Raw genomic sequence first — 24,936 nt, forward strand, 5'->3', positions numbered from 1 at the left:
TAGGGACAGGTTGAATGCTGTAGGTATCTTTGTGGGTAATGCTAAGTACATAGCCATTTTCTAGAAAGACTTTCCCCCAAAATGCATGATGGGACTTCTGTTTGTCATGCTGGTACCATGTGACCTTGGCTCTGTTGCTGCAACTGAAGAACCAGAAGTTGACAACTGATCAAAGCTGGGCTACTCATATTCTTTTATGGAAACGTGGAATTTGGAACATTGTGGTTGATAGGGCTGAGTTATATCAATAGCAGTGCTACAGGGAGTAGGTTCTCAAATTCCTACTATAGAGGTCCCCAGAGCTGATTTGGTTTCTGTTTTTCCCAAAAGTAATTGTTGATCTCTTTTTTTATTTCCATTAAGACTATCTAGTGCTCTTTCAGTGAATTCCCCTTTCTGTTTACACTGATTAGAGTTGGTTTTCTGTTTTATTCCAAGAGCCTTAACTTACATAAATAGGTTAATAAATAAGTAGATGGTATGAACCTCAAAAGGAGTTCAAAACTTGAATTATGGCAGTAGACTAAAGATCTAGAAGTGGCACTGAGGAACAAGGAACATGTTGACCACTTCTCCTAAAAGTAGAGGAAAGATGCCTATTATTTGAGAGAGTTGGGAAGGACGTGGCCCGTTTGGCAAAAATAGTTTTCAGGTAATAAGAGGAGGTAGAAGCAGTATCAGAGCCTAAAGCTGACAGTGTTACTGAGGTTCTCACAAGAGATTTGGGATTCCTAGAGGACTAGAGAAGGGGTTATAGAGCAGATGTTCAATAGATACTTGTTGATTATGGAAACAAATAAATGGAGGAGAATGATCTCTTTTCATTACAACCTCAGTAAAGAAGGATGTGTGCCACTATTGACCTGTGATTCGCAAATTATAGCTCTCCCATAACCACTTCCCCAGGGTAAAATTGCCAGAGCTGCCTGGGGCTGTGTTGTCTTCCCTGTGACTCATCCTTGGTCAATACTATTTTAGTAGAGAGATATAGTTAGAAAGGTTTCAATAACTTTGACTTTTAGGGAGAAGAGTTTTAAGATCTCTACTTCTTCCCTCCCAGAAGGTCTCTAGAGTTCTGAAAATTTTCTCTCTAACAAATGTTAGTGGTGCTGGAAAAACCCCTAAAATTCCATTTTTACCTTGTACAGTATGTGATACTAGGTTAGGGCTAGCTGTGAAAACAAATGGATGCCAAAATATTTTGGAGCTTTGGAAAATGGCCTGATCTCAGTAACTTATTTCTTGCTCATGTAACACTACTAGAAGGGTAACAGGTCATTTAGGGACTCAGGTAGAGCCTCACCATCATCAGCATGTGGCTTTTAGGCACTGCCTCCATCCCAGCCAAACAGAAGTGGAAAAGAGCATGCATGGGAAGTTTTGTCCAGAGTGAAACTGGAATAAATATATCACTTCTGTCCATGTTCAGTTGGTTAGAATTCAATCTAAAAGCCACTTAACTTCAAGGGCAGATGGGAAATGTAATCTACTCTGTGTGAAGGAAAAATAAAATATGTATTTGGATGATTAGCTAACAGTCTCTATCTCCCGTGATTACCCACTGTTACGCAGATTTCACTCTTCAGTGACTTATATTTATAAGTTTACTGTACTTCGAAACAAAAGAAAGTTGGTGACCTTGCCTCTCTTCACAGTTCCTCTAAGTTTCATAACTTAAAAATAAAGTTCATGCTAGGAAAGGAAAATAGATAAATTTGAAAAATCTAAATTATATACACTCACATCTTGTCATGTGTATTCAGAATTACAAAACACATTTTTCATATTCAGTCCTTGTTAGAAACTGTAAAATTCTAAGCTAACACATAATTATCCTTCACAACAACAATTCTACAAGCAGAAAAGACAAATCAAGCTGGGATTTGCAGATTGGGAAGTACTACAGAGAGGCTGTCCGGAGGCAGTACCAAGAAGCTAGCAGCTGGGATAGAGTCAGGGGTAGAATCTAGATATGGAGGTGAGGGAAGAAACCAATGTAGGCACCCATGGAGAGAGAAAGTGGGAGTCGATATGCCTTATTTGTAGGGACTTTCAGTATACTTATTGCTGGGCAGGAGTCAAGCCCATGGCATGGGCAACCTACTGAGAAGAAAGCAGGTAAATAGGCTCACTTGGCTGGAAGCAGGATTGAAGGATGGAGCTTTTAAATCACTTGCTGAGAAGAACTTGCACGCTAACTCAGGATTAGCAAATTGTTCTCCTGGTAGCTTTTGAATTTGAAATGGCTATGTTGCAAAGTTGGTATTTTCAGTGGAAATATAAAAAAATAAGGTTGCTCACACTCACATTAATTTTGTTTTGTATCTACTTGTAATGATTGAAATTAGAATGTAATTAAATTTTAAGGTGTACAAAATGCAATTAAAATCATAACCTGTACCCAGTAAGAGTGAAACTTAATCAAAGGAAGTTTTGAACTTTAATGCTGCTTGTGGTCTGTGAAATAGGAAAATTTTTTTAGATTGCAGCTGACAGATGACTCTGTGAACTATAGGAACACATTAACTCTGAAAACAGTGCTTCTTGGAAGACAAGGAAAATGCTTGTGATTACATACATGGCTGGCCAGGTACTTTATGTAATGGGATTTTGAAACTGCAAGCATAGTACTTCTTTTTCAATGTTTATTGATACTCTGGGGTGCACTTTTCATCCATACTAATTTTGCATGATTTCATAAGATGGAGAAATGTACAGCAAATATATAAATTGTGGAATTCTTTATAACTCTTGTATTATAGAGAAAGTAATGAGTTGGGTTAGAGAGTGACTAGCCACTGAGGTGCAAAGAGTCAGAACTGACCTCAAATCTTGACTTTCAATTATTAGCTTTGAGTCTTTGTGTAAGTTATTTTACCTTTATCTACCTATGTTCTCATCTATAAAATTGTCTCCCTAATAACCACATCTAAAGGCCCTGAAAATTAAAATATTTTTTATGGTATCTAATTTAAAGCAGCAAACCCTGATGTGGAATGAAGAGAAATTTTAGTCTCTCTCTATCCTATTTTGTGTCCCTTTTATGCATTTTGTGGCAGAAATATTAATATATTTGATAAAGGTATGCTGCCCCAAATCCCACTCAGGGTGAATGCTGGATAGATTCCATTTATTTCTCCAGATTCACTCTTCAACTTTCTCAACCCAGCTAAGCACCAGGAAATCTGACCTACTTTTTATAATCCCTTGCAGTGTTTTGCATTGGATTTGGCCAATGGAAGTCATTTGCAAGAGATTGGTGAGAGGAGGCAGAGTGAGGAAGCTTACTTAATTCACTTAGCTTCCTTTATGATGAGTTACCATAGTGTGTCTCTAGATTGAAGGTCTCAGCACCTGAAAGGCTAGCCACTCACCACAAGCCTTTTAGTCTCCAGCTTTCAGTAACTGTGCCCTGCCTGTACCTCTTCCAGCCTAAAGGTGGTAATCACCACAGTACTAGCCCCAGGTTACAAAGCTATCCCATGGCTTCTCCACACCTTGGTAAACAGTGCCTTTATTAAATTTTTCTTAAATTACCCTAATTTGAGTATGTTAGCTATTTTGGGGGAACTCTGAAAGATGGAGAATGTCATTTGATTTTGAAATATGTTTTGAATTACTTTGTAAACATATACGCAAATACACCTTCTAAATTCTAGAACACATATGGCCCCAAGGGCTTGTGATAAAGGATTATGGGTCTGTATTCTAATGATATTAGCCTAGGAGTTTTACCCTGTTTTATAAACGATTACTCTGTTCAAAAGCTCCTATTGATGTTCAGTTAAACTTAGAGCACTTAAATGGTCCATAGATTTTTGCCACTGACAGCTTAGTATTAAAAAAGTAAAATGACACTGAGCTACCAGTTTAAATAAATCCCTCAAGGAGGGTACAATATTTGGACAACAGTTTCACAATTATACTAAACTTGTCTTTGTTACTTTCCTTAAGAGGAAAAGAAGATGCAGCAAGATTAGAGCTCAAATCTACTTGATTACTTTTTCACAAGAGGCCTTAGAAAGGGTACTTACCTGGTAGGAATAATGTAGTTTTAAATTACTTCACCTTTGCTCAGTGCTTCAGTAAGAATAAATTCCACCCTCCAGCTTTTGAATTTTTGCCTGTGTATGATTATATTTTATAGTAGATGTTGAGCGGTGGAGAGAACAGAATTTAGTCAGGAAGGCTAGCTTTGAGTTACCTCACTCACTTTGAATTTATCACTTGATTTCTTTAGTCCTTGTCTTTAAAATGGGGGTAAAAATACATATTTTACAGGATCCTGAGGATTAACTAGAATAACTGTACTGATCATCTAATATGGAGCTCAGCTCATAGTAATGGCTTCAGTGTTTCTCAAACCAGAAACAGGTTGTGAGCTTAGCCACTCAATAAGGATGGTGTGTTCCTGAGACTGACGGTAACTGCAGCTGTGTCACTGCTGCTGCTGTGGCATTTGAAATCCCCGTGCCTGACCAGAGCCTCCAGGCTGAGGTGAAAATCACGACCCATTTGGGGCTGTTACGTGCACACATCACTGCAGTGACAGAATGAGTGTAGAGCGGTACCTGTCAAGTTCCACTTTGCCAGAGAAGTTAAGAGCTGAACAGGAGTGTTTTCTCATTTGTAACCATACATTTCATGTTTACTTCTATTAATTCACAAATAGTATATTTAATACTTTAATATTTAATGTAGTGTTAATAAATGTGAATCAACATTTTTAGCTTATAATAGCATACCATACAGCCATGATTTTTTAAAAATTATTTTATTGTTCAACTACAGTTGTCCGCATTTACCCTCCCCCACCCCCGCCCTGCAGCCATCCCCACCTCCCTCCCCTGCTTCCACCCCACCTTGGTTTTATTCATGTGTACTTCATTGTTGTTCCTGAAAATCCTTCCCCCTTCCCCCCATTACTCCCTCCCATCTCCCTTCTGGTTACTGTCAGATTGTTCTTAATTTCATTGTCTCTGGTTATATTTTGCTTGCTTGTTTGTTTTGTTGATTAGGTCCCAGTTAAAGGTGAGATCATATGGTATTTGTCCCTCACCGCCTCAGCCATGATTTTTCAATACTTTACCTCATTATAGTAAGTTTCAATCTTTTCTAGTGGAATTTCCTAACCATTTTTTTTATTGTTGTTCAAGTACAGTTGTCTTCATTTTCACTCCACTACTCCCCACCCCACCCTAGCCAGAGACATTGAAATAAAGAACAAACTAACCATTTTAAGTGAACAGTAAAGTTAGCCCAAAGTATTACATGCTAGGAAGTAATACAGTTCCTAGAGATAAGCTACAGAGTCGACTTTGAGCTTCTTGTAGCTAAAGAAAGAAAAAGCCAAGTACACAATTTTTAAGGGCTCTTAGTTGCTTCCTGGTACCAAGATCTGAGAATAATTTCTTCTAAGGGCCTCATAAAGTGGCATACTACATTGAGAATTTCAACAGGCAGTTGTGAAAAGAAAAACAGAGCCTTCAGAAATAAACTCAAACATAGGAAGCAGCTTTGTTGAACCAAATAGTCCTGTGAAAGTTGGTGTATCTTAATGGGATATAGCTTTCACAGTGATGATGGAATAAAAAATTGTCCTTTTGTCTGGTTTTTTATTTATTATAAAAATTAGTAATCAACTCTCTGTGGATTGGGAGATCTTAAGAACAGTATAGCATAAAAAGTTTTTCTTTGGCAGTCAAAATAAAATATTATATTTAAAATTAATTGAAACCAATGATTATGATTAAGATAAAATATTGATATTTTAAAACTACATTAAAAGTTTTATTATGTTTTTTTATCATTATTCTTCTCCTTAAATTAATATTCCATCTGAGAAGGCTGAAGGGATAAGATTAAAATAAGTCATTAATAGAAGGAAGTACATTTAATGGGAATATGATTATCATGTAGTTTGAAGAAAATTACATTGTGCCTCCTACTAATTGCTATTTTGTGCTCCCAGTTGCCTTGCTTATCTTTAGATGGTTTTGGCTTTAGGGGAAATATTTTTTAAAAAAGATATAAATACATTATTTAGAATAGTGCAAACTTAAGGCATAAGCATATATCCTTTAGTACTTGAAGAATGTGAGTTTTTTGCCCTTAAAATTGTCCTTGTTAGTCTTTGTTACTTTTTTGAAGAATGTCACACAATTTGAGAAATTGCTAAGTCATGATCATGGTCATGTCCCCTTGTAGTAGTAGCTGTCTTGCATGGGGACTGTAGGATCCTCAGAATAAAAACAATAAAAAACAAACAAATACAAACAAAACAAGGAAACCACCTAGTTCTATTCCCTTATTCCAATGTCAGTTCTGCTTTAGTTTTTCTTGGCTTGTGTTAAATTCTCCAGAGCTTTCAGACAGTTTTTTATTTTTATTTTGTTTTGTCCAAAGTTTATAGTTGTTACCAGAAGTGGGAATGATCATGTCTCTGCCTAAATTTTTAAAAGCTTTTAAATTAAGACATTTAGTTTTTATTCTGAATTTAATCTACTGTAATCTTAACTGTTTCAACCTCAGAATCTAGCAGTGTTCTGATACCATTCCAGTTCTTTTAGATGCTGTAGACATTGTCCCTTTAGGATGTGTTTTGTTTAAGCTACCTAACAACAATACTAATTTTTCCATTCTATGTATCCTTTCATAGGAATAAAACATTTTTTTGGTCATACACTTATTTTCTCTGATTATGATTAGTATTTTGAATGGGGGAATATTGATTCTAATCCATCTCTGCTGTGTAAATTCTTTTTTTAAGCTTCAATTTCCTCCCTTGTAAAACTGAGTAACAGCAATCCCTACCTACACTGCTGTTTGAATCATGCATGCGAAGGGGCTAACACAGATACTTGGCAAACAGTATGTGCTCTGTAAAAGCTAGGTGTTATTGTTATATGCTACTTCCTGATTTATTCCCAATTCCTAGATTTGGGGAACTAGATTTTTTGCTCTATAGTTTAACATTGGGTTTCTGAAAGAAATTGAGGAGACTTTTTGAGAACAGATTGGAATTATTTGAATAATTAAATTAAGCCTTTGTATATGAATATTGTCTTTAAGAATCACATGGGCTGAAAGTGCCAAAATTTTGATCTCACTGTGTCTGGAAGGGATTTATTGATTATCTATTGTATGTCAGGTGGTACCCAGACATGGTGGGGAGGCCAAGGTGAAGAAGGTAGGTCTCTTTTCCTTGAGATTCTCATGCCATCGAGTGATAGCTCTAAGAAAGCCCTCCTAGGGAACTGGGCTGTGTGGGATGAAGAAGCAGTTGCTCAAATGCTTGTTGTTGGCTCACGTGACTGTGGAAGCTTGACAAGGGTAGGTCAGTAGGATGGAGGCCTAGGGAAGAATTGCAGTTTTAGTCCTAAGGTGGTCTGCAGGCAGAATTTGCTCTTATTCCAGAGAGACTGGATGAGGCCCACCCATGTAATGGAAAATAATCTGCTTTACTTAGTCTACTGATTTAAATGTTAAAGTCATCTAGATATGTCTTTAAAGAAATGTCTAGAATAATGTTTGATTTGGAGACTGTGGCCTAGCCAGGTTGATACATAAAGCTGACCATCACAGGGGCCTGTTCTTGGAGTTTGCCTGGACCCCATAGTAGATTCATCCTTAAGTGGTTCTCCAACCCCAGGCCTTAAGTTTTCATCACTACTTCTGTCTTAACTTTGTTCATGACTGTGCTTCAAGTCTACCTTGACTCCTGGTACTGCTGAGATCTTGTGCCTGTCTGACCATACCATTAGCCTCAGTCTTGCCCGTATTATTTTTGTCCTGTGGAAACTTCTGCCTGGCCTCCTCCTGTAAACCCATGTTCCACCTTGATCCTAGCCTACTTCGTTCAGTCTTCTGCACAGATTACTTAGTTTACAGATTCCTGACCAGAATTAGGACACTTATCCCTCTTGGGGGGCCATTAGTGTCCTAGAAGTTAATCTCTTCCCCTTAGCTTTGTATATTATCTAGAATTTTTAGGAATTACTGGGATCTTTATTATAAATTTCAAATACTTCCAGTCTTTACTGATAGTTTTCACAGAACATTGTATTTCATTTGTCATATTTCTTTTCTGCTTTGGTTTGAGCTCATTTATTTTAACACTGCTCCTGCCCTCTTTATTCTTTCATCAGTGTTTTGTGAGTAGGAGTAATTATTCAATATACTGCCATTCTTTTAATAATTGAATGAGTGTGATATTTATGAGAGCAGAATATTCCCCTTATTTTGCTCCATTATGACTTTTATTCTCAGGGGCCTGGGGTTTCAAATGCTACTGTTTGGAATAGCTGTCTGTAGAGTTGTTATCATGGTGCTTAGATCCTGTAAATAGCTACCCTACCTGATATATTCCAGTGAGTGATGTGCGCACTGCTTAGCATTTCAGATTGGATCTAACTTTCTGGGATTAAATTCCAGATGTTATTTTACAGCTTGCCATCTGCCTGTTTGAGGAACTTTCTTTCAGGTTGTAGGTCAGATGTGTGTTTACTAGCATATTAAAACTCACTTATTAGGTCTTCATTTGCTAATATTTTTTCTCCAATGGCAGAATAATTTGTTTTCCTCTTCAGAATTATTGTAGGGTGGAAAGAAATAATTTCAGCTTAAAACTACATCAAAGGATTTCATGATTTCATTCATTGTATTTAGTAGCTTAGAATATTACAGAAAAGAAGTACATATTTTTTTCTTCTTGGAGAGGTTAAACTTAAATCAGAAGCCATTTAGTCTATAAGCATAACGACTTTCAAAAAAACATATATGAGAAATGTTATGGGAACAGTAAAATCTGATTCATGTAATAGCCTTCTCTGACATTTGGTTTTATTTTTCAAATATGATAGCTATATATTAACATAGTTTTTCTCTTTGAAAAAGTATACATATTCCTTTTTTTAATCATACTTAGCATTTCAAATATGATTACCATAGCCTCCTGTGCATTGTAAGAAATGATTACTGAAACAATTTTACTTTGAAGTATGCTACTTTAAATCTTTAGATCAATATAACCACTTAAGCCTTTAATACCTTATTTATGTCAATCAAATTGAAAATGTAGTGTGTTAAGGTAGAAACTACTTGATTTTAGTAAAATTATAACAGACCAATCAATATTTCAAAATATAGGATTTCATAATGAGATTCTAGACGAGTATTGATTTCAGTTTTCTGTGTTAATGTTAAGAACAAGTGGTCTCAAACTTAGGTGATCCAAACTATTATTTATAAACAAGTTGTTTGAAATTAGAATGCTATTTTCAAAGAACTAGTATAATAGATGGCAAGTTCCTAGGCCTACCTACAAAAGCCTGTTCAAACATAGTACAGCTGAAAAGAGTGTTTTAATGGTGTTTGTGACTTGAAATCCCAAAACCACTATAAGCCCTGATTTTCTTTGTATTTCTGTGACTCTTGAGCATGGAGGAAGTTTGGAAGGAATGGGTAGGCCGTATATATGTGTGGTGAGACTAGAAGTGAAAAACAATGGTTGCCAATCAGTTCAGTAGAGTTTGGATATGGAAGCTTCATGGAGAGTTCTTAAACTCAGGTAATGAACAGGTAAGTCATGGCCTCTAGAGCCTAGCAGCAATGAGAATGTTGCCCTTCCCCTTTAGTAGAGGACTTCAGTGGTTCTATAGGATCGATGAAAGATCAGTCAGGGTGTGGTCTTGGCAGAGGTCTTAGTGATGGTAGCTTTTTGTATATATTGGATCCTTGTCAACTGTAAGGATTTAGTGTTAGGCAAGATTGTAATACCAGCTTTACATTTTTGAGGATCTGCTGGTGCAGGGCTTTTAAAATTTCCTTTGCTTTTAAAAATTAATTACAAAGTGAGTAGAGGAAGGAGATAAAGATCACGGCAGAAGTACATGAAATAGAGTCTTAAAAATGGTGCAAAAGATCAATGAATCCAAGAGCTTCTTCTTTGAAAAGATAAACAACATTGACAAACCATTAACTAGACTCGTCAAGAAAAAAGAGGACCCAAATAAATAAGTTAGAAATGAAACAGGAGAAATAACAACTGATGCCAAAGAAATACAGGGGATTGTAAAAAATATTATGAACAACTATATGCCAACAAATTGGGCAATCTGAATAAAATGATAAATTCCTAGAAACATACAATGTTCAAAAACTAATCAGGAATAATCAGAGAATCTGAATAGACAAATTTTACCTAGTGGAATCAAGCAGTAATCAAAAAACTCCCCCCAAAAGAAGCGCTGGACCAGATGCCTTCACAGGTGAATTTTACCAAACATTTTGAGAACTAACACCTCTACTTCTCTATTTCATAAAATTCAAGAGGAGGGAAGAACCCCAAGCTCAATTTACGATTCCAGCATTATCCTAATTCAAAACCAGATAAAAACACTAGTAAAAAAGAAAATTATAGGCCAATATCCCTAATGAACATAGACACTAAAGTACTAAAAAAAATGTTAGCAAATAGAATACAACAATGCATCAAAAAATTCAAACACCATGATCAAGTGAGGTTTGTTCCAAGAATGCAAGGTTGGTACAAATTTGAAAAAGAATAAATGTGATACACCACATAAAAAAGGATAAAAACCACATGATCGTGTCAGTACATGCAGAAAAAGCATTTGATAAAATCCAGCACCCACGGATGAAAAAAACTTTCAGCAAAGTGCGAATAGAGGGGGATGTGCCTAAATATAATAACCAAAGTTGGAGGAGTCACACTACCTAATATCAAACTATACTATAAGGCCATAGTAATCAAATCATCATGGCATTGGCATAAAATCAGACGCATAGATCAATGGGACAGAATGGACAGCCCAGAAATAAACCCACACCTTCACAGTCAATATTTGACAGAGGAAACAAAGGTGTACAATGGGCTAAAGATAGTTCATTTAATAAATGATGTTGGGAAAATTGGACAGATAAGTGCAGAAAAATGAAATTAGATAACCTTCTTACATCACACCCAAGAATGTATCCAAAATGGATCAAAGACTTAAGTGTTAGGCCCAAAACAATAAAAATCTTAGAAGAAAACATAATCTCAGCAAAATCTCAGATATTGCTCATAGCAATATTTTATCTGGTATATCTCCTCAGGCAAGAGAAACAAAAGAAAAATAAGCAAATGGGACTACATCAAACTAAAAATTTTTGCACAGCAAGGGAAACCATCAACAAAATAAAAAGACAACCCATCGGAATGGGAGAACATATTAGCTGATATATTTGATAAAAAGTTAATATCCAAAGTTTATAAAGAACTCATAAAACTCAACATCAAAAACCCAAACAATCCAACTGAAAAATGAGCAAAGGTCCTGAATAGACACTTCTCCAGAGAACATACAGATGGCCAACAAACATATGAAAAGATGCTCAATGTCACTAATCATCAGAGAAATGCAAATTAAAACCATAATGAGATATCATCTCATACCTGTCAGAATGACTATAATCATTAAATCAACAAACAACAGGTGCTGGCAAGGATTTTGAGAAAGGAGAACCCTTTGGCACTGTTGGTGGGAATGCAGACTGGTGCAGCCACTGTGGAAAGCAGTATGGAGATACCTCAAAAAATTAAAAATCAATCTGCTTTTTGACCCAGTGATCCCACTTCTAGGAATATATCCAAAGAAACCCAAACATTAAAAGAACATAAGCACCCCTATGTTCACTGCAGTGTTATTTACAATCACTAAGATATGAAAGCAGCCCAAGTGTCCATCAATAGATGAGTGGATAAAACAGCTATAGGACATTTATACAATGGAATACACTTGGCCATAAAAAAGAAGAAAGTTTGACCCTTTGCAGCAGTATGGATGGACCTAGAGAACATTATGCTAAATGAAATAAGTCAGTCAGAGAAAGACAAATACCATGATTTCTCTCATATGTGGAATTTCATGAACAAACTGAACTAACAAGGAAAAGAGAGACAGACTCAGAGGGAGGAGGATGGCAGCTAGTGGGTGGGGGCAGGTTAGGGGGTGGAGGGATTGAGCAAAAAGGAAAAAGGACTCATGGACATGAACAGCAGTGAGGTGATTGTAGTGGGGAGGGGTGTATAAGGGGGATAAATGGTAATGGAAATTAAACATTTTGTTTAAATATGAAAAATTTATAACAAATAAATTACAAATTATATATTCAATATTGCTAAGATTTTAGTTTTTCCCAACTATAAGTTCAACACATTCCAAATATAAACTTCAAAACTGTAACACTTCTAGGAGATAACACAGGACAAAATATAGATGATCTGGGGTTTGTTAGTAAACTTTTTAGATACAACACCATAAGCATGATTCATGAGAGAAAAATATATTTGTGGGACATTATTACAATTAAAAATTTCTGTTTGGAAGTTACTATTAGGAGAGTGAAAAGACAAGCCACAGGTTGTGAGAAAACTTTGCAAAACATATATATGATAAAGAACGGGTATCCAAAATATGCAAAGAATTCTTAACACTCGATAAAAAAATCCAATTAATAACTGTGTAAAAGATCTGAACAGATACTTCACCAAAAAGATAACAGATTTCAGACAAGCACAGGGAAATATGTTCAACATCATATTTAATTAAGGAACAGCAAATTTAAATAAATTAAAATCACTACCCACCTATTTAATGGCTAACCTCCAAATTGGTGGGAATGTGGAGTAATAGGAGATCTCATTCATTTCTGGTGGAAGGTACATTGATACAGCCACTTTGGAAGACAGATTGACAAATTTTCAAAGCTAAATGTAATCTTACAGTAAGAACTAGCAACTGTGCTCGTAGGTGCTTATTCATATGAATTGAAAACTTAAGTCCACAAAAGAAACTGCATGTGAATGTTTATAGCAGTTTTATTCATAATTGACCTAAAGTGGAAGCAATCAAGTTGTCTTTCAATAGGTGAATAAATTGTGGCACACTTATTCAATGGAATTATTATTCAGCAGTATAAAGAAATGTGTTATCAAGCCCAGAAACGATACATTGCAACATAAAAGAAAGACAGTTTGAAAAAGACCATGTAATATTTGATTCTAGCTATCTTACATTCTGCAAAAGGAAAAACAGAAACAGGAAAAAGATCAATGGTTGGAAAGGGCTGGACGTGCGTACTGAATGTGCAGAGTGCCTGGCTCTTAGGGCAGTGAATGATTCAGCATGGTGTGGTGGTAATGGTGGATTGATGACATTTCCAATTTGGCAAAAGCCGTAGAAGAGTAAAGCACAGAAAGCAAACCCTAGTGGAAACTACAGACTTTATTTAATAACATTATATCAATTATAACAAATGTACCACATCAGTGTAAGATATTAATATTAGTGGTAGTTCTGGGAGGAGGAGAGAGAGTATATGGAAACTCTACTTTCTACTCATTTTGACTGTAAACTGAAACTTTCCCATTAAAAATAAATAAATCTCACTTAAAAATAAGTAAACAAAAAACCCTACATATGCTATCAATTGCTAATAGTAACATATTTTTTCATAATTCTCTAGTGTTTTAAAGTAGCACTTGATTTTAAGCAATTGTGAAATGATATTCATGTAATGCCAGGGGTCCTCAGACATGTTTTATTGACTCTCAGTGGCAAATCTTTCACACTTGGAAGTTTGTTCTACAAATTGCTTTATTATCCTTCTGAAATTGTATATATTTGATGTCAATATATATATATCCATTTATCTTCCAGATGTTTATTTATTTAAAAGTAGTTTCTTATGTTATATTGCATTTTTTGCACTTAAACTGATTTACATTTTTAATAAAAAATTTTAGCTTAGGTATCACCTTTATAACTCACACTCTTACCTAGATTTCTAAATTAATGCAGAATAAAAGAAAGTAGTATCAACTAATTTAAAGTAGATAATCATACCATATCTTTCTTTATTCCTTTAATATTTTAAATAATTAAAATTATTCCTCAGGAGTTTAAAAATATTTAAACTCAATAAACAATAGTCATCAAGTGTCTTTGTGGTGGTTATTACATATGTTAGGTAGAAATATTCTACTTTTTAAAAATTTCTTAATACACTTACCTATCTTTTTCATATTATTCTAAATATTTCATAATTGTAGGAAGTATTATATGACTTGAAAGTGTCTTGGAATAAGAGGTTGCTAAGGGATTCTGTTAAGTATATTTGAAAAATAGAATGTAGTATATAATTATGTACCAGGATGAGTAAATTGAATTTGAATAGCACGCACATTTATTTTTTTATCTCATGGAAGGATGCATTTTGCTTTCTAGGGGCAAAAACAAGGAAAATATTTCTAGTTTGTTCATCAGTTGTATACTCTTTGCCCCAATTGTTGAACTGAAGAAATGTAGGCATGACAGCCAGTTGATATGTTAACGCTATGTTGTGGCTCACCTCATTCCCAGGCTTCTTGGCTTTTGGTTCCATGTTTTGATCCAGCTAGACTGGGGCAGAAGAGCCTAAAGCTGTCCCATTTCAAGATTTCTTTTATGTGGAAAGGCACGATAGGCTATGCTCAGTTTGATATAAACTGCAGATTTGTTTTTGGCTTTTTTGCGAGGAAGGTGAGTGGGGAGAGGGTTGGAAAAGTAATGTGAGGACTTTTCAAGGCATCTTAAATATCTAGTTTGATTAATCCATTTTGAAAATCTTACAAGTGTCAAAATGTCTTCATTAGTCTAACAAATAAATACATAAGATGCAATAATTCCATTTCTTTTTTTGCTTTCAGTATACTTTGGAGTACAGTTGGTTTTCTGCCTCCTCATAATAACTTTTTATGTATTTAATGGTTACCAGTGAGTCACTTTTATTTTCTCCATGATTAACAATATCAGTTATTTCATATTTCATTATTGTTTTTATCTCATGTCTTACCATATATTTTCAGGTATGGGAAACTTAGGGAAAAAGGATTTGTGTAGGTTAACTTTATTATCAAAGTGATATATATGTATATAATTTATTCATTCTTCAGTACATTTTACCAAGAGTCTATTATAGACACATTGTTTATAGTGGTAACTTAAGATGTACTTTGTACTTATGAGTTTACATTCTAATAGAAGATAATAAAATAAGTAAATACCCATATACAATATAATTTCAATTACTTTTTAAGTATCATAAATAAATATAAAATAGAATAAGAGGGTAGATAGAATCAACAGTTTGGTTTTTTTGTTGTATGTTTGTTTGTATGTTTTGTTGTATGTTTGTTTTTGCATAAGTCTATTAGGGATGGCCTCCCTGAGGAAGTGCTATTTGACCTAAAGAAAGGGATGGAGCAAGACCTGGGAGTACATGACAGAAGAGTGTTCAAGGTAAAGGGAGCAGTAAATACAAAGGCCCTGAAGCATGAGCATGCTTATCATGTTTGAAGAATAGGAGGAAGGCCATTGTACCTGGGACTGACCAGGCTTTGAGAAAAGCAGGAGATGGAATTTGTTAAGTAAGCAGAAGCAAGATGAGGCCACTATAGGGGATTTTTAGGGTACAGGAAAACCTGGAATGCATTTTAAGTGTAATGGGAAGAAATTGGAAATTTTTGATTAATGGTTTACATTTTAAAAAGATCTTCCTCGCTGCTATATGGTGAACAAATGGAAGTTGCAGACAGATACAGAAGCTGAGAAACCAGTTAGGAGTTTGTTTCATTTCTCCAGATAAAAGATAATGGTAACTTGGCTTACGTTGCTTTTCTTGTGTTTTCTGTTATTCATTTCCTGCAGTGCATATATGATGGTAAAGAACCTGATTTCAGAACCAGGTACCTGCAAGTCCCTGCCTCAGTTACTTTATTAGTAATATGGACATCATAATAGTACCTAAATCATAGGATTATTGTGTGGATTACATAAATTAACTCATAGGAAGTGCTTGGGATAGTGGCTGGCATGTTGTAAATATTGAGTAAATGAGTCACTCTGATCTGATGTTACAGTGAAGGTGTGAACTCTGGAACCCTGTTTGTGAGAAAACAATAGGAATCATGTACAATGAGGTCTATACAGAAAGTATCCAGCCATGTAATATGAAAAATAGACACCGAAGAAGATACAAGATGCAAGAAATGTTGTACACATTAGCAGTGATGCCTCAGTCCCATTCAAAGTAGGCACCTTGGGACCTCACACAGTTCTCCCAGCATCTCTTCCACTGTTCAAAACACCCTGCAAAATCCTTTGTTGGAATCACTATCAGTTGCCCAGTTGTATTTTCCTAATCTTATTGACTGTCTGAAATCTCCTCCGTTTCAAAGGTGATTTTAGTTTTGGGAAAAGCCAGAAGTCGCAGGGCACAAAATCTGGGCTGTAGAGGGGCACAGTCACCTGCGTGATTTGATGTTTTGCAAAAAATCTCTACTTAAGACATGATGCACGAGTGGGTACATTGTCATGATGAAGCTGCCAATCACCAGTTGCCCATAGCTACAGCTGTTTTCATCATATTGCATCTCTCAACTGATGAAGAACATTGAAGTAGCACTTCTTCTTGATCTGGCTATGACTTTCCCATGCCTTCTGCAGTCATGGAGAACCAAGTGACTTCCCCTGGGATGACTGGGCCTTTGTTTCTGGATCATAGTTGTAGACCACAGGTGGCAAACACAAGGCCTGTGGGCTGAATCCAGCCCTCCACCTTGTTTTATCCAGCCAGGCACCTTGTTTCTACCTGGCAGCAGTGCTAAGCTCTCACTTAACTGTTAAGGAGTAGTTATATTTATACAGTCCTAAAATTACATTTGGCCTTTTGAAGGCAACTGCAAGGCTGATGTAGCTCCTGGTGAAAATGAGTTTGACACCCCTGCTGTAGACCCACTATTAACCATTCATTTCTGGTTATGACCTTGAGGAAATCTGGTTGGTTCATTGGTAGTAGTTTGAATCAAATCATTAACAACTGCATCACCATGTTTCCTTTGCTCTGGTAGCAGAACCTGCAAAACAAATTTTGCCATGAAACATTTCATGTCAAGTATCTGTGTCAAAATCTCAGATATGGTAGTTTTTGGAATCCCCAGATCAGCTTCTAGTTCTCGCACTGTTAGTCACTGATCTTTGTTCATTACAGCCTGTACACATTTGACATTCTCAGGTGTGCTGCTTGTTGCAGGCCTTCCAGAATGTGGATCACTTTCAACAGATTCTTGACCATCTTTGAAGTGTTTGTGCCACACTTTTATTTGCGCTGCACTCATTGTATCATCCCCATTACCTCCGAAAGCCTTCTGAATCATCCAAATAGTTTCTGCAGGGGCATGTTCAAGCTTTACACAAAATTTGATGCAGATTTGTTGCTCTGCTTGCTCAGTCATTTTGAATGTGACGGCCACACAGCACACATGCTCACTCAGTGGCTTCTACCACCTCCACTGACTAGTACAGTGAAGCTGTCATTGTTCACACATGCAAATTCCAGTCTTCTCCCCTTGGCTGCCAGGTGACATTGATGTGCAAACCGTTCACATTATATCAACAATGGTTGGACTTTTTCTGGATAGACCGCATACCTACATTACTGAAGCTTTTAGTAAAGGCTGTGCTAAGCCTTAGAACAAAGTTTCTGGTGATACTTTGTGGAATTCTTCTTGAATATACATTTGCTATTCCTATTTCATTTATTATTTTCCTGTAAATATGTATTTTCTGAAGGTATGTGGTTATATTTTCAAACAAAATTAGAAAACAATTCTATTAAACATTTAAGCTAGTTTAGTTAGTTAAAGCTAGCTTAATTGCTTAATTGTTAATTAATTGCTTTGGATTATTTAAGTTCTCTGCATGGTTTTAATATGTGCTGTGCTCCATGTACTTTATTATTATATCCTTTCCATGTACTCTATTATTTTATCCTTTGTTTCTTTGCAAATTGAATGGTTTCATTTTTCTAGCTTTCACCAGTGTCACACCACATTCTCTTGCTCTCTCTCCCCCCCTCTCTCTGTCACACACACACATACACCCCTTCACAAAGAGACAAATATATACACACATACAGATTATTTTTGGACCTTATATCTAGGTTGCATTATTGGCAAAATGCCTGACCATTCCAGAGTGAATGCAGCTGCCTCTCCCTTCCTTTGGGAGATCGGCATTACTAAACAACTCAAATATTCTTGCTTCACATTTTTGCTCACTGTTTTGCATATGCAGAGCACTTAAATATTTGCTTTTTTAATTCATCAGAATAAACTGGTATTATATTTTAAAAGTCAAATGTGGATCAAAATAATTTTTAATAAAGTTTCAGTTTTTGTAAAATATGGTAAAAACCCCCTACACTTTCTTTATTTTTTTAATTTTTTTTTATTGTTATTCAATTACAGTTGTATGCCTTTTCTCCCCATCCCTCCACCCCACCCCATGTGAACCCACCTCCCTCCCCCCTCTCCACCCTCCCCCTTGGTTTTGTCCATGTATCCTTTATAGTAGTTCCTGTAATCCTCTCTACCCACTGTCCCCGCCCCCACCCCCCACCCCCGCCCGGGCTATTGTTAGATTGTTCTTAACTTCAATGTCTCTGGTTATATTTTGTTTGCTTTTTCCTTCTATTGCTTATGTTCCAGTTAAAGGTGAGATCATATGGTATTTGTCCCTCACTTCCTGGCTTATTTCACTTAGCATAATGCTCTCCAGTTTCATCCATGCTGTTGCAAAGGGTATAAGCTCCTTCTTTCTCTCTGCTGCTTAGAATTCCATTGTGTAAATATACCATAGTTTTTGGATCCACTCGTTTGCTGATGGGCACTTCGGTTGCTTCCAGTACTTGGCTATTGTAAATTGTGCTGCTATGAACATTGGGGTGCACAGATTCTTTTGGATTGGTGTTTCAGTATTCTTAGGATATAATCCCAGCAGGGGAATTACTGGGTCAAAGGGCAGTTCCATTTTTAGTTTTCTGAGGAAATTCCATACTGTTTTCCACAGTGGCCTCACCAGTCTGCATTCCCACCAATAGTGCACGAGGGTTCCCTTTTCTTAGCATCCTCTCCAACATTTGTTTGTTGATTTGTTTATGTTGGCCATTCTGACTGGTGTGAGATGATACCTCATTGTGGTTTTAATTTGCATCTCTCTGATGGCTAGTGATGCTGAGCATCTTTTCATATGTCTCTGGGCCCTCTGTATGTCTTCCTTGGAGAAGTGTCTGTTTAAGTCCTTTGCCCATTTTTTAATTGGGTTGTTTGTCTTCCTGGAGTGGAGTCGTGTGAGTTCTTTATATATTTTGGAGATCAGGCCCTTGTCTGAGGTATCATTGGCAAATATGTTTTCCCATACTGTTGGTTCTCTTTGTAATTTGGTGCTGTTTTCTTTAGCCATGCAGAAGCTTTTTATTTTGATGAGGTCCCATTTGTTTATTCTTTCCTTTATGTCCCTTACTTTAGGGGATGTGTCTGTGAGGATGTTGCTGCGTGGAATGTCTGAGATTTTCCTGCCAATGTTTTCCTCAAGGACTTTTATGGTGTTACGGCTTATATTTAAGTCTTTTATCCATCTTGAGTTTATTTTCGTGTATGGCGTAAGTTGGTGATCGAGTTTCATTTTTTTGCACGTAGCTGTCCAGATCTCCCAACACCATCTGTTGAAGAGACTGTTTTTGCTCCATTTTATGCTCCTGCCTCCTTTGTCAAATATTAATTGATCGTATAGATTTGAGTTTATTTCTGGGCTCTCTATTCTGTTCCATTGGTCTATGTGCTTGTTTTTATGCCAGTACCAGGCTGTTTTGATTACAGTGGCCTTGTAATACAGTTTGATATCAGGTATTGTGATCCCTCCTGCTTTGTTCTTCTTTCTCAAAATTGCTGCTGCTATTCGAGGTCGTTTATGGTTCCATATGAATTTCTGCAATGTTTGTTCTATATCTGTGAAATATGTCATGGGTACTCTAATAGGGATTGCATTGAATCTATAAATTGCTTTGGGTAGTATGGCCATTTTGATGATGTTAATTCTTCCAATCCATGAACATGGTACATGCTTCCATTTGTTTGTATCTTCCTTAATTTCTTTCTTCAGTGTTGTGTAGTTTTCTGAGTACAGGTCTTTTACCTCCTTGGTTAGGTTTACTCCTAGGTACTTTATTTTTCTTGTTGCTATATCGAATGGGATTTTTTTCCTGATTTCTGTTTCTGCAGTTTCGTTGCTGGTGTACAGGAATGCCTTTGATTTCTGGGTATTGACTCTGTATCCAGCTATTTTGCCAAATTCATTTATTAGGTCGAGTAGTTTTTGAGTGGTGTCTATAGGGTTTTCCATGTACACTATCATGTCGTCTGCAAACAGTGAGAGTTTCATTTCCTCCTTTCCAATTTGGATGCCTTTTATTGCTTTTTCTTGTCTTATCGCTGTGGCTAGGACTTCCAATACTATGTTGCATAGGAATGGTGAGAGAGGGCATCCTTGTCTAGTTCCTGATCTTAGTGGGAAAGCTCTAAGTTTTTGTCCATTGAGTGTGATGTTGGCTGTAGGTCTCTCATATATGGCCTTAATTATGTTGAGGACTGCTCCCTTTATTCCCACTTTGCTGAGTGTTTTTATCAGAAATGGATGCTGTATCTTATCGAACGCTTTTTCCGCATCTATTGATATGATCATGTGATTTTTGTCTTTGCTGTTGTTGATGTGATGTATTATGTTTATTGATTTGTGAATATTGTACCATCCTTGCATCCCTGGGATGAATTCCACTTGGTCATGGTGGATGATCTTTTTAATATATTGCTGGATGCGGTTTGCTAATAGTTTGTTGAGAATTTTAGCGTCTATGTTCATCAGCGATATTGGCCTGAAGTTTTCTTTCTTCGTTGTGTCTTTATCTGGTTTTGGGATTAGGACGATGTCGGTTTCATAAAAAGAGTTTGGGAGTCTTCCATCAGTTTGGATTTTTTCGAATAGTCTGTGAAGGATAGGGGTTAGTTCTTCCTTAAATGTTTTGTAGAAATCTCCTGTGAAACCATCTGGTCCAGGGCTTTTGTGTGATGGGAGTTTCTTGATGACTGCTTCAATTTCCTTTGCTGATATTGGTCTGTTCAGGTTTTCTGCTTCTTCTTCAGTCAGTTTTGGAAGATTATATTTTTCTAGAAATGTGTCCATTTCATCTAGGTTTTCAAATTTCTTAGCATACAGGTCTTCATAGTAATTTCTTACGATCCTTTGTATTTCTGTGGTATCAGTTGTAATCTCTCCACTTTCATTTCTAATTCTGTTTATTTGGATCCTCTCTCTTTTCTTCTTGATAAGCCTACTTAAAGGCTTGTCGATTTTGTTTATCTTTTCAAAGAACCAGCTTCTGGATTCATTGATCCTTACAATTGTGCTTTTAGTCTCTATGTCATTTAGTTCTGCTCTGATTTTTGGTTATTTCCTTCCTTCTGCTTGTTCTGGGCTGTCTTTGTTGTTGTTCCTCCAGTTCTTGTAGGCATAGGGTTAGGTTGTTTGTTTGAACTGTTTCTGACTTCTTAAGGTAGGCCTGTATTGCTATGAATTTCCCTCTCAGGACTGCCTTTGCTGTGTCCCATAGGTTTTGGGTTGTTGTGAGTTCGTTTTCATTTGTTTCCAGGAAGTTTTTGATTTCTTCCCTAATCTCGTTCTTGACCCATTCATTGTTTAATAGCATGCTATTCAGTCTCCATGTTTTTGAGTGTTTTGGGTTTTTACCCTTGGGGTTGGTTTCTAGTTTCAGACCCTTGTGGTCAGAGAAGATGCTTGATATGATTTCAATTTTCTTGAATTTGTTGAGGCTTGCTTTGTGTCCTATCATGTGGTCTATCTTTGAAAAAGTTCCATGGACACTTGAAAAGAATGTGTATTTTGCTTCTTTGGGATGAAAAGCTCTGTATATATCAGTTAAGTCCATTTCCTCTAGGGTATTGTTAAGTGACACAATATCTTTGTTGATCTTTTGTTTGGAAGACCTGTCCATTTTTGATAGTGGGGTGTTAAAATCCCCTACTATAATTGTGTTGCTGTCAATATCTTTCTTGAAATCCTCCAAGATTTTCTTTATGTATTTGGGTGCTCCTATGTTGGGTGCATATATATTTACAATGTTTATGTCTTCTTGGTGGATTCTTCCTTTGAGTATTATGAAGTGACCTTCTGGGTCTCTCTTTATGGCCCTTCTTTGGAAGTCTATTTTGTCTGATATGAGTATTGCTACCCCTGCTTTTTTTTCCTGTCCGTTTGCTTGGAAAATTTGTTTCCAGCCCTTCACTTTCAGTCTGTGTAAGTCTTTTGTCCTGAGATGGGTTTCTTGTAGGCAGCATATGTGTGGGTCATGTTTTCTTATCCATTCAGCTGTTCTATGTCTTTTGATTGGAGCATTTAATCCATTTACGTTTAAGGTTATTATCGATAGGTAGTTATTCATTGCCATTATTTCCTACCTGTGTTCCTCTGTCTTTCTCTTTTCCTTCCTTTTCTTAAAGCAGTCCCTTTAGCATCTCTTGCAGAGCTGGTTTGGTGGAGCTGTATTCTTTTAGACTTCTTTTGTCTGGGAAACTCTTTATTTGGCCTTCTATCTTGATTGAGAGCCTTGCTGGGTAAAGTAGTCTTGGTTGCAGGCCTCTGGTTCTCAGTACTTGGAATATTTTTTGCCATTCTCTTCTGGCTTGGAGCGTTTCCATTGAGAAGTCAGTTGCTAACCTTATTGGGGCTCCCTTGTATGTTACTTCCTTTTTCTCCCTTGCTGCCTTTAAGATCCTCTCTTTGTCTTGGAAATTTGCCATTTTAATTATGATGTGTCTTGCAGTGGGTCTCTTTGGGTTCCTCTTGTTTGGGACTCTCTGTGATTCCTGGATTTGGGTGACTTTTTCTCTCCTCAGATTAGGGAAATTTTCCATCATTACTTTTTCAAACAGGTTTTCTATCCCTTGCTCTTCTTCTTCTCCTTCTGGTATTCCTATTATACGGATATTGTTACGTTTCATGTTGTCCTGCATTTCCCTTATTGCCTCTTCATTCTTTCTGAGCCTCTTTTCCTTTTCTTGCTCCTTCTGGGTGTTTTTTTTCTACTTTATCCTCCAGCTCGCTGATCCGACCCTCTGCTTCATCAAGTCTGCTTTTAATTCCTTCTACTGTGTTCTTCAATTCAGAAATTGTATTCTTCATTTCTTCTTGGCTCTTGTTGATATTTTCTATTTCCTTTTTCATGTTGATATAGTTTGCAGTGAGTTCATTGTAGTTTCCTTGTAGTTTCTGGTAGTTCTCTTTGAGCTCAGAGAGCTCAGTGAGCTTCCTGATGACCATTGCTTTGAACTCAGTATCTGATAGTTGACTTGCCTTTTTTTTCGGTTAGTATTCTTTCTGAGACTTCCTCCTTTCCTTTCATTTGGGAATTGTTTCTTTGTCTTCCCATTGTTTGTGAGGCTCTTCTGGTTGGCCTCTGCTTCTTAAATTGCTTTGTTCTGACTCCCTGGGTTTATGATATGAACTTCTATGGTAGAATGCCAATGGGATTCGGTGGTGCTATCTCCTTACTCTCCTGTGCTCACTGGTCTTGAGCTGATGTTTATGTGTTTAACACGGTCTAACTCTAGTCTTTTCAGCACTCCAGGTTTTGTCGTCTCACCTGTGGGAAAAAGAGAAAGGGGGGGAGAAAGAAAAGAAAAGAAAAAAAAAACACACACACACACAAAACAAAACAAAGATGGGAAGGAGGGAAAAAGGAAATAGGAAAGGAGGAAAGGAAGGAAGGAGGGAAGAAGGAATAAAGAAAGATCGGAGGCAAGATAAGAAGGAATTTTAACAAAAATTAAAACATAGAAATAGATAAAAGAAGGCAGGAAGATGACATAAAAATGGTAAAGGATGGGAGGAAGAAGTAATGAAAAAAAAAGAGCGAGGAAGAAGGAATTCAGGGGGAAAGGAAAAAAAAGAAAAAGGAAAAAACAAACAAAAAAACAAAAAAAAATCTTCTGTTGGCTTTAAACCGGTCAGGTTATTTCTGCTGGTGTCCTGTCTGTGCAACGGGAGGGGGTGGTTGGAAGGATTGGTTTCACTTTTCTCCCTTCCTGGGTCACACTCTTCGCTGTTTTGTAGGTGTGGTCCCTGGCAGTCAATCAGGCCGTTGATCAGCCAATCCAGCAGCTTTGTTCTTGGGACAAGCATGCAGCGGCTCCAGCCGCTTTGGCTTGGGAAGCGTGCGCTCGCAGCAGGGGAATCCAGCCGCTTTGGGTTTGTGAAGCTATTTGTGCCCTGAGCGCGCAGCCGGCCGACCAATCAAGCCGCCTGGGCTTGGGACACTGGCGCGCAGGCGGCGGGTTCAGCCGCCTTGGGGTTAGGACACTCGCCAGCAGCTTTGTGCTTGGAAAACGCGCATCCAGCGGGCCCTACGCTTGGTGAGCGCGCAGCCCGCCGCCGAGCCAGAGGCTCTATGCTTGGGGGCTGATCCAGCCGCCCGGGGCTTGAGTCTCTTGGGCGGGCGGGGCCACCCTGGGACTGAATCACGCGGCACTCGGTTCCGAGGTTTTGGGCCTGTGGGTGGAGCAGCTAGCCTCAGCTCCAAATGATCTCGGAGGTTTCAGGTGTGGGCGCCCCTCCGGGGTTTCACGTATGGGCCCTGTTCGCTAATCTGCGCGCACGCGACCGGACCTCAGGTGAGCGCAGTGACTCTGGTGCTGTTTATCCCCCGCTCGCAGTCCAGGGGCGGAGGGGGGAGGGGCGCCAGGGGCCTCGGCTACTACCGAGAGTTCTCTAACTAGCCCCTGAGTGTCTCTATTTTCTTTTTCTTTTTGAGAAATTCCTCCTTTTCAAGCTCCCCTGGTCCAATCAAGCACCTGGCTGCTCACAGCGCAGCCTGGCCCTCTCCCAAGACTCCTGCAGGAGCCCCTGCGCCAGGGCTGGCGCTTCTGCCACCCTTGTACCGCGCGGTCCCGGGTCCCGGGGACCTTATTGTCCTTGAGCACTC

At 37.5% G+C, this 24,936-nt stretch overlaps 1 protein-coding gene and 1 pseudogene across 1 annotated transcript in view; both read left to right on the forward strand.

Moving 5' to 3' along the window:
• MACROD2 (mono-ADP ribosylhydrolase 2) overlaps positions 1 to 24,936 on the forward strand; it is a 2,068,729-nt gene that overhangs the window by 197,912 nt on the left and 1,845,881 nt on the right. The gene's annotated exons all lie outside the window — the stretch shown is intronic.
• LOC128781197 (casein kinase II subunit alpha' pseudogene) overlaps positions 17,661 to 24,936 on the forward strand; it is a 92,042-nt pseudogene continuing 84,766 nt past the window's right edge.

The sequence above is a fragment of the Desmodus rotundus genome, chromosome 6 (genome assembly GCF_022682495.2).
Source record: "Desmodus rotundus isolate HL8 chromosome 6, HLdesRot8A.1, whole genome shotgun sequence".
NCBI classification, from domain to species: Eukaryota; Metazoa; Chordata; class Mammalia; order Chiroptera; family Phyllostomidae; genus Desmodus; species Desmodus rotundus.